The sequence below is a fragment of the Macrobrachium rosenbergii genome, chromosome 55 (assembly GCF_040412425.1).
Source record: "Macrobrachium rosenbergii isolate ZJJX-2024 chromosome 55, ASM4041242v1, whole genome shotgun sequence".
Taxonomy (NCBI): domain Eukaryota; kingdom Metazoa; phylum Arthropoda; class Malacostraca; order Decapoda; family Palaemonidae; genus Macrobrachium; species Macrobrachium rosenbergii.
Genome location: NC_089795.1, coordinates 51,864,354 through 51,883,993, shown reverse-complemented (window position 1 = coordinate 51,883,993; position 19,640 = coordinate 51,864,354).

The following is a 19,640-nucleotide window of genomic DNA, read 5'->3' as shown; positions in this document are numbered from 1 at the left end:
TATATATATATATATATATATATATATATATATATATATATATATATATATATATTGGCTAGATAGATAGATAGATAGATAGATAGATAATAAAATCGAGATCGTGTAGTTATTCTATAGCCGTTTTCCAATAACACAAAATTATTACTGCTGTGTGTTTTTTGCTTTACTTGAACCTAAGACAAAATCTAATATATTAAATATTCTGTTTTATCGTATATTTGACTTATTACCATAGTTACAAGGTATTTATTCTTTTCGTTTTTAAAGTACTCTCCTTTAGATTTCGTTTCAGATTCATGCTATCCATTCAAGGAAGTTAGCCATTTAACATTAATACCGCTTCCTCTTCTCTCAGTCTTCATATTTTGACCATTTCCTGTGCCATTTCCTCTACTGACTTCTCTGCATCTCGCCTGTAATCATATCTATCTTGTCCAGCCTCGTGTCTACTTGGCACTTAACCAGGCACTCATACTCTTTATATCATCTGCTTTCCCTATGCTAAGGGGTCGGCTCCCTTGATGATGCGTCTTCTCCAGCTATTTGTATCGAAAGCCTGTTCATCTGCTGAACCCTTCTTCTCCAAATCCTCCTTTCTTTGCTTTATCACGCCATCTAACCTTCTGCTTTCCTCTTGACCTTCTTCCCATAACACCCACTTAACCAGGCACTCTCTTGTTCCCAAATCAACGAAAACGTCATGACTTTATGACAAGTAATTTTCACTCTTAAGGAGTGCCGCTATATTGTATAATTTCAATTTTCTGAGCACTCTTCCTTGTTTTATATATATATATATATATATATATATATATATATATATATATATATATATATACATTTATGTATATATAAATATATATATATATTTCTGTATTTATATATATATATTTCTGTATATATATATATATATATATATATATATATATATATATATATACTCTATATATATATATATAATGTATGTATATGTATATATGTGAATGCATGTATGTGTGCATGTGTGTGTGTATGTTCAGCATAACTCTGAAAGGCATTGAGTGCAATTTCAGCAAACTTGGTATCCATATGACTTCCTATCTGGAAAGTATACGGGTGGTAAGACATCACTGGCACCAAAGGGGATGGGGTGGGAAGGGGGTGACATGTAAAAATAACTGAAAATGACAGATATTTGTGTCTAATCCATAGTTTTCGAGGTCACTGGGATGAACAGTGACACACACTCCTGATGCAGTTTAATTCCAAGTTCAGCCCCAACAGGAAGGGGTGGGGTGAGAAGGGGTAAAAAGTAAAATGTCAAAATTGAAAAATATTAGTGTCAAATCCATAGTTTTCGAGGTCGCTGAGATGAATAGTGACACTCCCGATACCCTTTAAGTCCAAGTTCAGTCCCAATAGGAAGGGAGTGAGAAGGGGTGAAAAATAAAATGTTAAAAATGACAGATGTTAGTGTCTAATCCTTAGTTTTTGAGGTCGTTGAGATGAATAGTGACACTCCCAATGTCCTTTAAGTCCAAGTTCAGCCCCGATAGGAAAGGGGGGTGAGAAGGGTTGAAATATAAAATGTCAAAAGTGCTGGGCAATGTAAATGAAGCAACTGTCTTGACAGGAAAGGAGAGAGAGAGAGAGAGTAGAGGGGTGTTAGGGAGGAGAAGAGGGAAAAGTGAGGGGAGAGTTGGAGTGAGAGAGAGAGAGAGAGGAAGTGAAGTGAGAGAGAGAGAGAATAGAGGGTTATTAGGGGGAGGAGAAAGGGAAAGAGAGAGATTATCAGTTGTCATTCAGAATTTTCCCAGGCAACTGGGTTGGTCAATAGTATGTGTATGTGCATATATATAATATATATATATATATATATATATATATATATATATATATATATATGTATGTATATATATATATATATTATATATATATATATATATATTACTAACTTTAATTGGGACCAAAACCCGTCTTTCAATGAGGGCCAGGGGGCGTTACCAGTGACCCTCTCTCTTGAAAGACTGATTTGAAAGACTGGGATTTTGTCATGATGAGTCAACATTATTTCTGTGAAACACGTGCCCATGTGCGTTTTGTTTACACACACACACACACACACACACACACACACACATATATATATATATATATATATATATATATATATATATATATATATATATATATATATATATATATATATATATATGTATAGTGGTTTGATTGTCGATAAATTGAAAGCATACGTTTCCCAGTTGGAATATTTTTTACATTAAATATGCTCTCAAATTTGCAGTTCTTATAAAGAAATTAAGGCAGTCTCTACCACAAGCAGCCTATCAAACATCGGCTTACTGTAAACGATTACATTTCCTCATAAGAATTAAGATATTTCAGGCATGCAACATATATTATAATATTTGATTTAAAAGATTATGATTTTCCTTTTATTTTACTGTAGATTTACCAACTCGATCAGCACCATGGAATTTTTCTGTATATTCTAATTATAGATTTGAGTACGTCATATGTTTAATTTCTTTGAGAAAAACTCGAGAAAATGCTGGAAGGGTAAAAACGAAAAAAGAAAAAATCTTAAAGCTTCAGGAAACTAACCTTCTTGCTAGTGGAGGGTTCGGGCTCCGTCATCCGAATCATTTGCGAACTGTACCCGTGAGACTCCATCTTGTTTCCTGGAAGAGAAGAGTAAATGCGAGGTTTAGTTATTGTGGCTTATTCGTTCATATCTGTGATCCTTGTAGACTCCTCAGTTTTGTGCATAGTCTTTCCGTTGTTAAGTTTCTCGTGTTGTTTTTCACCTTGCAGGAAGAAAATGTGAATAGACACACACACATATATATGTATATGTATATATGTATGTATATATATATATATATATATATATATATATATATATATATATATATATATATGCTACACACACACACACACACACACACACGCACACTCATATATTTGCGTATCCACGAGTATGAAAAAAGGGGAATTACTGAAAGACAGCTCAAGCTAAATCTTTCAAAAAGCTACTGATGTTCTGTTTACAAAATAATTTCAGTCTTCCTGTATAATGTGATGCCCTACAATTTTGTTATTCAGTATAAAAAAACATAACTATTTTCAGTTCAAAATTGCTCATAATACAGAATTAACCTCAATTAATGGCAGCTTTCCCAAAAGCTTAATACGTCATCAATGCGTACACGCAATGCAAATCTCCTGGTCTTACGTGGCCCTTTCATTACTCATTATTCATACTTATTCATCAACAGTAACGCTGAAGTATTTTGGTTCTTATCATTCAATAACATATACTTTCAAATTTTAATAGGTATCCTTCATAGGTGTATCATTTCCTTAACATAAATCTAGTTTTATCTTCAGTAACTTATTTTTCAGATAAAAATAGATAAATATGGGGTTGTCTTTCCTCTTCTCTCCTAAGTAAATTTGTACTTTAGTCACCTTAGGTTGCATCCACGCTACAGTTAAAACATCTCAGCATGTCGACAACTTATGGCATACATGTCACAAACAAGTTGAAATGTCAACAACTTATCACATACATATCACAAACAAGTTTAAAACAACCCAGCTAACGTAAGTGGGAAACGAAACTTTAGCAAATGCTGGATAATCGTATGAAGCACTTGTTAGAACTGCCAACAAGTAGCTGGCTTGTATTTAACCTTTTGTGATGTGTGAGCGTTAAGTCACCGACGTGTTTATGACATATTTTCATTTTTCTCCCTTTTTTCATTAGGCGTCGGAGAATTAGGATCCGTGTCAAGATCTTAGCTCTAAGTTTATGTAAATTATTTGTATTTATCTCGTTCTAGCTTCAGTGATCTGTGACATTATTGTGATTGCACAAAGATTGCTGGTAAGACCCGTTATGTCCTGATAACTCTTTACCGCTTGCTTTCTCAAAGATACTTTCCTCAGGTTTCTCTTTGTATGCACAGATGGGCATTCATTTTGGTCGGATAGTAATAATAATAATAATAATAATAATAATAATTATAATAATAATAAGTACATGTCAAAATTCAATAACAATTAGCCAATTTTACCACTCAGAAATGTTCCTATTGGTTCATTTATGATTCCGGAATTATGTATAATTAGTTTTCTTCGTATTTACAGTAAAATAATGACATGTATGGGAAATCCGAATCCCTTATTGAAACGACGTTCGCTTTATTAACTGATACTGACGCAACAAAAATCTGAAATCTTCAGTAAGAATCCGGCTGAAGAAAAAATAATTTTCACAATTTTCCAAATTTTTTTTCACAACCGCTTCACATCGAACTCTTTTATACTTGTCAGTTCAGCGTAGGACCAAAAGTCACTTCTGGTTTGACGATTCGACGAAGTTTTGTGGAAATATGAAAGTATATACATAATTTTACATATATTAGGTAATTCGCCAATGGCAGAATGGAAATGCTCCAAAACTTGAGAATATGGATAGAAATATATGAATACAAGTGACAATAATATATATATATATATATATATATATATATATATATATATATATATATATATATATATATATATATGTGTGTGTGTGTGTGTGTGTATGTGTGTGTATGTATGTACAGTATGTATGTATATATATACTGTTTATACATACATATATATGTGTGTATACACATATATATGTGTGTATGTATGTACAGTATGTATGTATTTATATATACAGTATATATATATGTATATATACGTGCTAAACTACTTCTTTTGCACTTATTATTATTATTATTATTATTATTATTATTATTATTATTATTATTATTATTATTATTATTATTATTATTATTATTATATATTTAAGTAGAGGATCGTCTTTTAAGCACGGAGTGTTGAAAGTGATAGCACCATTCAGTTTATGTAGATTTTGTTAAAACCCTCTAATAATTGGTTTTTCAGGGTTACTAAATTCTGCCAGTAACTCGACGAATGTTTGCCATTCTTTGGAGAGGAAAACAGTTGCAATCTAGGATAGTTTTTTTGTAGGAATAATTTTGTAACAGTTACAGAGTAATTAGGCTAGGCTGGTGAGTGAAACATAGCGTTCATTATCCGTAGAGTTATTCTTCCGACTACACTCGTCATTAGCATTATTATACAGTACTACTATCCATTCCGGGGACCGCGAGCAGGACGCGTTCGTAGGATAATATTTACGACGATTTTAGCCTGAGGAAGTAAAACTCTACGGAAACTTAACGCCACATTTCACTTACCAGCCAATTTACTCTGTCCCAGCGAACTCTTCCTATGTAAAACTACCCTACTTTGCAACTACTTTACTCTGCAAAGAATGACGAGCCTCGGCGAGTTACTGGCACAGTGCATTAACCCTGGAAAATCAGTTATTAGAAATATAGAGACAGCTGTATATAAACAGAATGCATCTGATGCAGCTATGACTTTCAACACTACATATTATTATTATTATTATTATTATTATTATTATTATTATTGTAACGCAACTCCTCATTTAAGCTTACCGCCGTCCAGCCCCGGGACCAACCTCTCTCACCTTTAGGTCCTATATGAGCATCAATTAGGATACTTTGACCTCCGGTAGGATATATAGCGTCCTAGAGTCAGGACGTTACATTTCAACCTTCTCTTATATTACCATAATTTTTGGCAATACGGAGGAACTAGTTATGTATAATGCGAATCCATTCCAGTACGAAAGATATAGAATAGCTAATAGAAGATTCCCTCAGGGTTCGATTCCTGAGCAAACTAGAATGATTGAGGCACTTTCTATTAATAGAGAGTATTTCGTACCTGATAGACAGTTGACTGGTGGACTACAACCAGAGGGAAGGAGAAGGTTGGCTAGCAACCTTATTCTAAAATGTAAATAACTTTTGAAAAAGTCACTTCTCTCTCTCTCTCTCTCTCTCTCTCTCTCTCTCTCTCTCTCTCTCTCTGTATAGATATATATTATACAGTTATGTATATATATATATATATTATATATATTATATATATATATATGTATATATATATACATGTATATATATATATACATATATATATATATACATATATATATATATATATATATATATATACATGTATATATATATATATATATATATATATATATATATGTGTGTGTCTGTGTGTTAGCTGGTTGTGAAAATAAAGCCACGGGTCTATGGGCCTTCAAATTTATAATATTATCCTGATAACTACTGTTTTACAATCAAAACAACAGCGCAACATCGCGGTAATAGTAGATTTAATATCATTTCACTTCCTCTTCCAGAATTGGAAACTGTGTAGGAACGTACCTAAAACCTTGGTCTTTCCATCGGCCGCTTAAAGTCTGAGTAAGGTTTGACATCAGCTGAATAGGTAAGTCTTAATTTCTAATTTACTACTTTTGGAGCTATTTCTACAATTATCATGAGTTTTAGGAAAAGGTGTTATATTTAGTAGTTGCTTTAAACATGGTCATGGTTAAAGAAAACCTGCACTGTTTAATTTACGATTAGGGAAAAAAAATTTCTGTATATACTTTGCAGAAATAGGAGCTGGTGGTTCCAGCGAATAAATACCGTACTATAATAGTGCTTGAAATCTAATGGCTTTACTTCATTCTGTTGTTAAAATCTTTGCGACTTACTTTCAAATAGGGCAAAAAAATGTTGACATACTTTGCTGAGATATGGGCTGGTGGTTTCAGAGAATGATTACAGTATGCAATCGTGATTTATGAATGTTTTCTGTAAGAGAGACTATTGTCCGGTTTTCGTTTGTCAGTCCCACTTTTTTTCTGTCCCGCGCACCTCACCTGGTATCTTAAAAACTAAGTGAGGCTGAAGTGGCTGCAAATTTGGTATGTTGATCGTCCACCCCAATCATCAAACATAGCAGATTGAAGCCCTCTAGCCTTCTCAGTAGTTTTTATTTTATCTAAGGTTAAAGTTAGCCATGATCGTGCTTCTGGTAACTATATAGGACAGGCCACCACCGGGCCGTGATTAAAGTTTCATGGGCCGCGGCTCATACAGCATTATACCGAGACCACCGAAAGATAAATTAATTTTCGGTGGCCTTGATTATACGCTGTAGCGTCTGTACAGAAAACTCGATACGCATTTTTTTCTTGTTTTTATGGGTGTGATTAAATCCACAGTTGCTGTCGGCCGACTTTTATCATTAAGCACAACATTTTCAATCTTTAGTTTAAGTCGAACAAGTCTGAAACTGTACTGTTTTATATATATGTATATATATACATTAAATATTTTTTTTATTTTTTTAAGCACTGCAGCTAGAAAAGACGTTACCAAAACATATATTAAATCTATTCCTGCCTATCTATCGTTTGCCTTTCCTGACCTACTTAGTGAATTGCGTACCTGGTAATTACACGGTTGTGGTGGTCGTGACTATGCTTAAAAAGTCTGGGGCTTAACTTTTCTAGCGTTTGTTACTCTACGGGGAAAAGGTGTATACGCACATACATTTATGTGTATACTGTATATATGTATGTGTGTATGTATGTATGTAAGTATGTATGTATGTGTATATGACCACCACAATCGTGTAATTACCAGGTACATAATTCACTAAATAGGTCAGGAAAGGCACAACGAATAGATTTTATATATGTTTTGGTAACGTCTTTTCTAGTTGCAATGCTTCAAAAAATTATTTAATATTTTGTGGACTAATGTACAATGAAAATTAGATTACTCTTGTGAAGATTAAACTCTTCTGATGTATTTCATAAATTCCAATTCGTAAATCGCAGTGTTTAAACGGTACCAAGTCAGGTCCTTTAATCGCGCAGTTTATTGAAATTTATTGGGATTTATTTAGCCTTAATTTTTCCTGTTATGCATTAATTTCCCAGTGCTGTTACAAATCTCTTGGACTGGTAGAGGCAAAAGAAATAGAAGATAGACAGCAGAATTTAAATATTAGATATGTATATAGTAAAATCAAGCCAATTAGAATGGTTTAAGACACATGACGAGTAAGAGCCGTTAACTAAATGAGAAATGACTTACCACTATTTGTCCGCGAGTACTTGCGCTCCGCTGATCGCCTCAGGCTTTCTGTCCTTTTCTCAGACATCTTCGATGCTCATAGTACGAAAGCTTCCCCCTCAAAAAGGATGATTCGAATCTGGGCAGAGAAGACTTCTTTCGCCACTCTGTTCCTCTCTCTCTCCCTCTTTCTCTCTAGAGAGAGAGAAAAGGTTTTGCGAGTCAGTTACCGAAACTGACCTAGTCTTTCTCTACGTCCCCAAGGACCAGAAATAATGTAAGATCTTTCTCACTGCACTACAAAGAGCTGTCAGAACACACAGGTCAGAGCGAGCAACCCTTGGAATAACTGATCAGATATCGTTCAATTTTTTGGAGGTGGCTTCGGAATTGGACTCGATGCCCCTTGAACCCTCGACGTCGCGAGCACTTATTTAGACTTCGGGGTAAAGGAGGGAGGCACGCAGGATACTGCAGTATCCTGTAGCCGTAAGAAGGAGCTCTGCTCCTCCTCGGAAGTAAAGAAGGAAGGAAGGAAGGGGCGCCTCAGACGTGGAGCAATCACCGACAGGAGGTTTCTGTGGCGGCAGCCCAGAAGGAGATGAGATTCTTGGATGCCCTAGAGTCAGTCTCGCGCCAGAAGAACCCCTAAACCTAGACCTACGCCCCCTCCCCACCTTTCTGGTCCGCCCCCCACCCCTGCCACCATGGCCCCCAAACCTCTATTAGCCATGGGACTAGTCCCACTTCCCCTCAACATCTCTCTCTCCTCCTCAGTGGCCAGCGCTCCTTCTCCGCCCCTTCCTCCTCCACTATCAATCACAACACCTTCCCCACACCCATCCTCCACCAATCGAGCCTCCCCACCCCCACCCCACCAATACACTAAGAAGAGAGACGGAGGTCCCCTCACTCTCTCAGGCCTCATTTGTTCTTTCCGTCCATTGTTTGTTTTCGTTTCCTGTCTTCCTTTTCTCCTTCTCCTCTTTGATCAGGCCGCGGATGATTTCGTCCTTTCACGAGGTGCGGTGTCTTTTTGTCTATTCCTCGTCCGTACTTAGGTAACTAATATTTTAAATTACTTCATATACTTTCTGAAATGTTTGCAGGATAAGCGAGAATGGAGGAAGGGCCCAATAACATAGAAATTGATATTTAAATATAAAAAGAGAACAAACCAAACGTTTCGGAGATTAAAACAAAAAACTTGAATTGCTTATTAATGGTCAACGTCACACCACAAGTGAAAACTTAATTTCAAAGGATGGTTTTGTTCATTAATAAAATCCTAATATTTAATAGTATGTCAGTGATTAATTGAACCCAAGATTTACAAAGGATTTTGAAATTTGTTAGTATTAAATAAGACTACATGCTTATGGGAGGCCACTTTCCATTTTAATTGTGCAATTTGATTCGATTAAGCAGAGAGAGAAAAATTATATATAGGTTTTTATGTTGTAAATTTTCGTAAAACCTGCATTTTAGTTCGAGTCGTATCCACGACACCATCTTAAAATGGATGTATTTAGACCTGTGTAGTTAAATTTATATAATTAGATAACAGTTTTTCATATCCTTGTGAAGGTAAAAATATATATATATATAAACAATTTATTGTGCAAAAAATACTTACAAAGTACAGCACAAGAGGCAACCCGGACGCGGTATGCGTGTAGGGGAAAGCCCTCTCGAATGAATGACATTGGCTGTGGTGTTGTACAGTACATACCTTTTCCACCCTATTGATTACTAGACAAACGTCATTCATCAGGGTTGATATGGTAATCAGGTAGTATTACAAAATATAAATGCTTACAGATATATATAGGGGAATTATAACATATTAAGTGGGAATTACTCATTAAAAGAAAAAAAATTAATGAATATATAACCAGCTCTCAGACCCCATCTCCACCCACGTGAGACCTGAGTAAACGAAGCACTGGCCACTGGTGACTCAGCAGGGAGACCAGTGCAGTTTCACAGGCCCCTATCCTGTGGTACAATGAAAGTAGGTCCGTGTGCCATTAAAAATCTGCCAAGAACTCGATACCACCATAGCGGGAATTCAGATATCATATCACTGAGCTTCCACGGCTCAGGCGAGATGATGAATGATTATACTCTTCAGAGTAAATTACTTGTTTACTTTACCACGTTCTCCGGTGCGTCTCGAAACACTTCGTTGTGACCCATTACCTGTAGCTACAAATAATGTTTGCTGCAATTGTAGTAAGAACTAGATATTTTCGAGTCTCGAAATGACATCTGAATTAGGAGACCTCATGAATATTAGTTTAACCACAGGAGGTATGGTGTTATTCAATAAGTATATATATATATATATATATATATATATATATATATATATATATATATATATATATATATATATATATATGTGTATATATATTCATATTAACGGGGAACTGATATTATTGAACAGTATATGTATTGCACCTCCAAAATTACAGGATTAAAATCTCGTGGTCCATCTATGAAGCTACATAAGTGAACGTGCGATGACTGCAAATCAAGACGTGTGCTGATAAAGATACTGAACCTGAATATTGCTTACAATGAAGAGGGTTCGAGTACAGTTTGTCATTCTACTCCGGACAGTATAAAGACCAATGGCTTGTAGTGAAGAGTAATACAGAAGGAATGCGAATTTTGAACTGGATGTGGCTCCGTAAAGACCTAAAAGGCTTAAAACAAAGATGAAACCAAACAGCAAAAAGACAAAGTGCTGGAGGTGAAGAGGAATACGGAAGGAATACAAATTTTGAACGGTATTTGGTTCAAAAGACTCAAAATGCTTGTAACAGAGATGAAACCAGTAGCTATATAAATGCCTAACTTTGAAGATAATCCCAACAGCAACGCAGATTTCCATCCATATTCGACGAAACCAAGTGAAATGTTTTGACGAATGGACCAGCAGTACAGCCGTCCAACTACAATCGCTAAAACAAACGAATTTCCCGTCGTTCATTCCTTGAGTCCCTCAACCTTTTTGAAGGCTGTGGTCTCTTTTTACTTGCATCTCTTCAGCTCTCTCTCTCTCTCTCTCTCTCTCTCTCTCTCTCTCTCTCTCTCTCTCTCTCTCTCTCTCTCTCTCTCAGGAAGGAGCCGGGACCGACAGAACACGTCCTCCTGCCCTACCTGTGTTGCCCTTCTGTCCAAGACAACCCCTGCTTGACCTGGTCGCAGGCCAAGTGTTGACTTTGGGATTCTCGCTGCCGAGGACCCGGTTTCCAAGACCCTCACGAAGGGGATTACGGTTCCTCTAAGACCTATCGGAAGGACTGAGAAGAGAGAGAGAGAGAGAGAGAGAGAGAGAGAGAGAGAAATATGTGTGTGTACATCAACTTTGCATTCTTCGTTCTTGTATTTCTTAAGTAGAAGATGAAAGTGTTAGTGTTATGCTTAGTAAATGTTTAAATATGGAAATTTCCATTATCGCAGAAGTTTAATGGCGCATTTTACGTGAAATTAATCTACTGTGGCAACCATTCTCTCTTATTTTCATCATTCCTTTTATGGTCTAAAAACTAGTGGATAATCCAGTGAGGAAAAGATTAACGCTGGTTATAACACTCATTACTATGAATATTGCTCACTCATATTTCAGAGGGATTGTGCTTTACCTTTACTCTCCCTTACAATCTCCTAGATTATCCATAACATTGGCGCAAGCCTCCAAAGTTCATTAAAAGCCACCAATGAATAGCAGAATATTCCTAGTGACCGAAAGTATACTACGTGTTTGATCAGAGCTCAAATTCCCATTTCCACCCACATGACACCTGAGTAAGCCACGCAGTGGCTACTGATGTCTCAACAGGTAAACTTGTCCGCTCCCCAAGCCATCCCCTCTGACTCACTGTGTGCTATTGAAAGTCTGTCAAGAATCTGAGCAGCATTTTAACTTGGTACCGTCACATTTACAAATCTGTGAGAATGAAGGCAAATTTTTTTTTATGAAAACCTTCAGAGTATAGTTAATAGAATATCTTTGCGTGATATAATAAAGCTGGATGAATTACATGCAAAAGTAGGAAAACGTAGGTGTAATTTGTCCAGCACTTTATAGTGCACAGCTTAAATGACCAACATACTGTAAACAGAATGATGCTTATTTTGTTTGTGTTCATAGACAACGCATTGATAGATAGACATATAGTCTCGTTAAGAATAACTGCAAAGAAACGTGGAACTCACATGAAGATATGAAAATATCAGGTGGATTAGTATACCTATAGATAAAAAGAACCGAAAATTAATATAGGAAATCATAAACTTCAGAGGTAAACAGAAGTTATGACAGTAAAGGGAAGATTGGAGACTGAATATTTGAAAAATTAAAGCTATAGAGATATTGAAGTGGAGATAGTAATGAATTGTTTGAATACATGATAAACCATTCAGAAAAGTAGCACTGTCACAGGGGGAGGAAATTAATGATAATTTTGACGTCAGAAACTGATGAAGGGAGCTATGTCAACTGGATAAGAAGAATACAGTTTTTAAACGGAGTATTGGAGAGATAAAGAACAACAAGAATCGATCGTTGATGTGAAAAGTGGACTTAGCCACGGATATTGTCCCCATATGATTTCTGGTTTCATATGGTGACAGAAGAAGTACAACCATTTGCTGAAGAAGTACAAGGTGATACATCAAGTTAAGGGAAGGTAATGTCATAATCTTGGCGCTTTCAGATGATGTAGACTCAATAGGACCGTCTATGCAAAAATTCGAATCCTGAAAACCATCCCTTCATTGGAGAGCATATGGAACATCGGCATCAGGAACACCGCCAAAAAGGCCATTTTACAAGTTTACAGTAAAAGGAAAGAAAGAATTCTGGAACAGGTCAGTGTGACAGCGTAGCTCCTCAACTGAATTTGAATTTTGATACTATGCAAAGCAAATTGCACACTCCAGTTCCAAGGTGAAGGTGTTAAAGGCACTAATGGAAATTCTCTGTTAAAACAGATCTTACAGATGATGGCCAAACAGGACCATTTCCCCATTTTTGGAAAAGGGAACCAGAGCCTTGGGCATCTTGTCTTCTAGATAAAGATCCCAGACAGTGACTGACAGCCTGACGGGTGAACAATATTAAAAAAAAAATGATGGAACAAAAGGTCCAGAGCCTGTAACATGCCATTACCACTATAGGTGCTGGAAGTTTTACAGAAAAAGATATTTGCTCGTAGCATTAAATGAAGAAGAAAATATAGAGCTGAAGGTAACACCAAGTTTCATCAGTATTCATTATCATCAAGTAATGTGTTACTTACGCAGAGTGAAACATAGAGCAGGAGTTTAGTATAAGACTGGATAATCCATGAAGTCTCAGTTCTGCTGAAGTTCAGTCTCATAATTTACTCACTACTGACTGCACCACTTACCTATTCATTCCATATCGCTGTTAAGGCCAGTTGTAACGTCTTTTGTTTAACATTTTGGCATCAAATACCTGAAACATAAACAGCATCGTATGCATACTGCCATTTCTTATTCCCTACACTAATAGTTAAAGGAAAGAATAGTTAGGATCACAGTGCCCGTCCCTGTGGAACACCAAACAAGATAGATCTATAGTCATTAAACTCATTCAAAACTAATACCTGTTAAGGAGAGTGACTAGAAACAGTTGAGCAAGTCTATAGTCATATCCATCATCAAGGCAGACCTTGGTGTGATTAATTAGACCAAAAAGACTATCTTTATTTCTAGCAAATGTACTAACCCATTAGGAGCCAACAGTCAATATTCAAGGTACTCATGTAAAAGCTTGAAGATCAAACCCTGCTGAGAAGGTCCGTCTCTTTCTTACGTCTTCCGAGTTTTATGCTCTTTCGACCAACTATTGTCCTCTTCTTTCCACATAGCCAAACCATTTCAGTGTAGTTTGGTCCACATTATTTACCTCTTCTACATATGTGCGAATTGCTAACCTTTTGAATTACTTTCTGCCGCATGTACTAAGATAATAATTCATCCCAACAGCCTGATCCTTTTTTCTATAATTTACCTCCAACATCCACCTTTCACTTCTATGAATGAGAGGTGACTAAATACGCCCCTAACTACTTTTCCACTGTGACTTCCATAAACAAACCAAGTCACTCCCGGATCTTTTGCACGCACCCTGCTGCTTTCCCTGTTCTGTTTATTCAGTGAATCACCTATTTCTTATGATACCAACATCCGTTATGTTACTCCAAAATACCTATGCAATTGAACCATATCCTTCCTAACCTTGCATTTACCGACATTTACTCTTAAATTATCCCTCTAACTTCTTCATTAGTGGTTTCAGTTTCACCACTATTCCCAGTCAGCGCTGTATCACCACCTGCCAACATCAGTCACTCCACATTCCATGCACGACCTATTTTCCTATCCCAGAACCTTACATCTTTCATCTGATGCTTTTTCTCTGACTTTTTGCATCACTCCATCCCTTTTCTCAAGCCAGTCTTCACACCAAACCAGCCACTGTCCCTTCCACTTATTCTTACAGCCGCTTCACTCCCATCAGAAAAAGCCAACATATTTACTTCTGTACCTTAAACATTGTTTTTCTATCGATTCTTTTCCAAGCTTATTCTAGATCCATAGATACCCTATACAGTTCTTTCTTTTAACTATAAACTCTTCATATAACTGTTTCATAACAAACGTATGACTCACACGCCGTTTTATCTGTTTAAAATCACACTGTTCTTCACCTGTCAGTCCCCTATGCATTTTTATCTACGCACATAAACATTTAAATTACCATTTAAATGTTTATCAAAATAGTTTTCGCCTTCAGTATCGTAAATAATATAATGCAAGAAAAATCGTAGGAAATCTAAAATAATCCTTCAGAATTATCATGTATAATGCATGATAATTCTGAAGGATTATTTTAGATTTCCTACGATTATCCTTAAGCAAGCAAATACAATTAATGCTTAACGACTGGGCTTTGCATTAGTTCTGATTTTCGCTCAGGTAAAACTTGAAGCGAGACACTGATTCTGAAAAATGTTTCACCTTCAAAAAGATCTTGGGAGGAAAAGTTTCTTTTGACAGGGTAAAGCGTCCTTCTGCCAAATTCAGTGTAAATAAATGCACTTACTATTATCTCACTCACATAAATGATTAGATTTATCTTCATTCTCTCCATAGAATCATAAATAAGTTTATAAATTTATGTACACGAACAGGTGCATATGGATATTCGTATGTTTATATTCATTCCTACTAGCACGAAAGTTTTTTTTATAAATTCGGACAAAATTATCTACAGACTCTAGCGTTTCTTTCCTTTTTTAATCTTCCTCGATGACAGTTGTCACTGCAACGCCAGTCTCCAGGAACCAATCAATCAGTGAGTCAGTCAATCTTCCTCCTGTTACTCTTATTACTACAACTACTGTACTTATACTACTGTTGTAATTCCATACCTTATTTTATAGACTGGCGAATCTTCTCATAGATAAGAAGTTAAGCTAAGACGATATTATTTATTGTAAACTGTGTGTGGACGGGGAGACCGTTAGGAGCTTTCCTTCTGCTTCATTTTGCATCTAACTCACTCTAGAAACCATAACTGACGAAAATAAAGAACGAGGGAAAGCAATAAGAGAGCGAATTCCCTTTCCCTGAGGCTCGACTGTTCAAGGTAGTAGCACAGAACACATGGAGACGCTGTGCCTGCCCGAGGCCAACTCCCGTTTACCCAGAGAGTGTCACATGTATGCAGATGATTAAAACCTACGTGAATATGCACGGAATGCCATCAGTCTGTCTTCCGCATTAGTGAGAAAGATTGTATTTATCGATTCTCTCTGTCTCTGTCTCTCTCTCTCTCTCTCTCTGTCTCTCCCACACAAATATACACGAACAGGTCACGACGCAGCCATCAAGCCACACACACACACACACACACACACATCTCTTTGTACCTTCAAATTCATTCACTGGCATCGTATTCAATCAAGCATACTTGTGAGGATTTCCTAGTTTTGCAGTCCTTGACGCTCTTCTCTCTCTCTCTCTCTCTCTCTCTCTCTCTCTCTCTCTCTCTCTCTCTTTTGCATTCCTCCAATGGTCTGTGATTACCAACTTCGCTTCCACTCTTGGTCAAACAGTATCGTTTATTTGAATTGTCTTTCTAGTTCTTTAAGCATCTCGAGTTCGTCGCACTGGTCTGGCGCTCACTTGAGGCAAAGCCTCCTTTCTTCGTCTTACGAATTTCTTCCTTATTTTTTTTTTTATTTGTTAAAGTGGCGAGTCATTTCATTCTTTGTGCTTGAAATAACTTTCCCATTGTCGTTCTTTCTCGGTACGAATCATCGTTCAGATCTCAAGTGCCCGGAATTAAACGGTTCTTCTGTGTTGCCCGTCGGGTTTCCAAGTTGCGGAAGTAGAACTCGCTTTGAGGGCCTTCGTCTGACACTTATGAAAGGTACAAACTGACGGTATGAATTTTAATGTTCCATGCATTAAAGGTCTTGATAGATGCATGAATTTCAGAAATGGAGATCACTGATGAAGACAAAATACCCTTCAAGAGGCACCACTATAAATTCGGAAGTTATGTCACCAACAAGAAAAGATGTGCAGCAGTTAGAGGAACAACCAGAAGTATATATAGACGTAAAAGCAAAGGCCAAAATGGTTCCCTAACAGTCTTAAGAATACGTTCAGACCGTCAGATGATTCAGAGATATCAAGAACAACGGCGTTATATTTATGAGGTCTTAAAATGTTCTAAGAAGCTCCACTGAAAAGACCTCTCTTATCATTTTGACGTAAAAGAATGTCCCCCGTAGATTCTGAGTTGCAGAAGCCATTCTGGTTATCAAACAAGGAGGGAGCTCAACTCTTGCTGTTTGGGAAAATAAGATTTGAGTAAAGTAACCAAATGATACCCCTCGAAAATTATGCTGGTCAACAGCATGGTCCAGAAAGCAGAGCCTGAAATTATTGGCCAAGTGCTTTCAATCTAAACCCCTCAAGAGTTTGTGTCAGGGAATGCCTTAATTTGCCTTAATTTTCTTCGCAGCTTCTCCCAGTGTCGTTAAGAAGTCACTTTCAACTCATTTTTGGTATTAGAAACTGAAACAAACGGACAGTAGTTAGGAAAGACGGCAAAACACTTGAGTAGGTTCATTTGCATATTTCGTAGGGAAATGTCCTGGAGGACAATCTTTGTTTCTGGCTTACGCAAAAGCGCTCTGCTTTTACAGTGGAATCTACAAACAGGCTTATAATAATAATAATAATAATGTCACACAATAATAATAATAATAATAATAATAATAATAATAATAATAGCATGAGACACTAAAATGGTGAAGAAATCCAGCGTGATGTGTATAATGTAAATATATATCTTTAAAATATATATTTACATCTTCAACACTGGATTTCTTCATAATATATATACATATATAATAATAATAATAATAATATATAATAATAATAATAATAATAATATATAAAATATATATTTACACCTCAGCACTGGATTCATAACAACTAATAATAATAACACTATGAATAAGAAGGGGCACCTCAAAAAAACCATCAGACATCTATTGTAATTACATAGCACCCATAGAATTAACCCATATATAGCACCTCTGCTCCACTCCATGTGTCATTTTAACCTACATTTTATAACAGGCATCTATCTGCAAGCCTCTGGGCCACCCCCTTTTCCCTCCTCCTCCTCAGTTCTCCTTGGACATCTAACTCATCTCGAGTCGCAACTCTCCAAAAACCGAAGGGACCTCTACCTATCACTTCCTCCCCCAGTTGGTCATCCTTTGCCACTATATGCACAGGAGCTCTCTGACTTAATAGGATTCAAAACCTCGATGTTCCTCGAGGGTCGAGGAGCCCCCGGCAGGTTTCCTGGGTCAAGTGGCCACTTGTATCCCACACACACACAAGGGATTTCTGGCGTACCGTCTCTCCAGTTCCCTCGAACTCTCGTCTTCTTCCTCCTCCTCCTCCTCCCCCTCCTCCTCCTCCTCCTCCTCCTCCTCCTCCTCCTCCCCTCCTCCTCCTCCTCCTCCTCCTACACCTTGCTTCTCACCCTCCAGGTACCGTCCCCCTTGAGAGTAACTCCCCCCCCCTGGAGGTCCCGACGTCTATCCATGGGACCACCCCTTATACCTACACACACACACACAGACACACATAAGCATGTTCTCTGTAGGTTTCCCCAAGAAGAAACTGCAATAACCGCAGGAGGAGAGACAAGGAAAGAAAGAAACAGAGAGAGAGAGAGAGAATTATGGAGCAGAACAAAAGAGATATTAGGAAACGTGAACAGTGGGAGGATGAAGAACAAGGACAACTCCAGAGAAGATTATAAATGTAAAAAAACAAAAACTCTTAAAATTGCGAAAAAGGAGGAAAAGGAAGAGAAAGAGGGCTTTTAAAGGATGATGTCCATCCCCTTCTTGACAGAAGAAGAAGGACAGAGAAACGCGAAATCCTCTCGTAAGAGGAAATTGTAAACAAAGGTTAGGAGATGAAATACGAGAGAATGATAAAAGAAACGTTTATAGGCGTTTACAGACAGAAATGAAACGTTTTGAAAACTGGATAAAGAAGACAGAAGTGAAAGAAACAAATAAATAAGGAGAGGAAAGGCCTTTGGATTGCCTTAACAGGACGGGTCACAGGTGAATCACGTCATCTATGATTTTTTTCAAGATTTTGGTAAGATAAAGCAGTAAAAGTGGATTAAAATCAATATTAAGGAAAATTCTGAATCTATCATGGTATTGGGAAAATTGGTGACATATATATATATATATATATATATATATATATATATATATATATATATATATATATATATATATCTAACTATATTACCAACCTGACCAACTTCCCGGGAAAACTCTGAGTGACAGTCTAGTTTAGGGGAGGGAAAAGGAAAGGGGAGGGGAGAAGGAAGAGGGGAGGGGTTTGTGTTGACAGTCTGACTGGCAGATCTACTTTTTTCATGTGAACGTTCACCCTTCGAACAGTCGTGTGTGATCTGACAGTCATTACTGTGGTGACTGTCCCTTTTATCCAGATATTACTGTGCTGTCTGTCCATTTTATCCAGGTATTACTATGATGACTGTCCCTTCTATCCAGGTATTACTGTGGTGACTGTCCCTTTTATCCAGAAATTACTGCGTTGACCGGCCCTTTTATTCAGTAATTACTGTTCTGTTTGGCCCTTTTGTCCAGGTATTACTGTAGTGACTGTCCCTTTTATCCAGGCATTAGTGTGATGACTGTCCCTTTCATCTAGTTATTACAGTGGTGACTGTCCGTTTTATCCATTTATTACTGTACTGTCTGACACCTTGAAACAGCTATTACTCTACTGTCTGTCACCTTTAAGCAGGTATTACTGTACTGTTTGTCCCTTTTATCCTGGTATTACTGTGGTGACTGTCCCTTTTACCCAGATATTAATATTCTGTCTGTCCCCTTTAACCAGTTATTACTGTGCTGTCTGTCCCTGTAACCAGGTATTACTTTACTGTCTATCCATTTTATCCAGATATTACTGTGG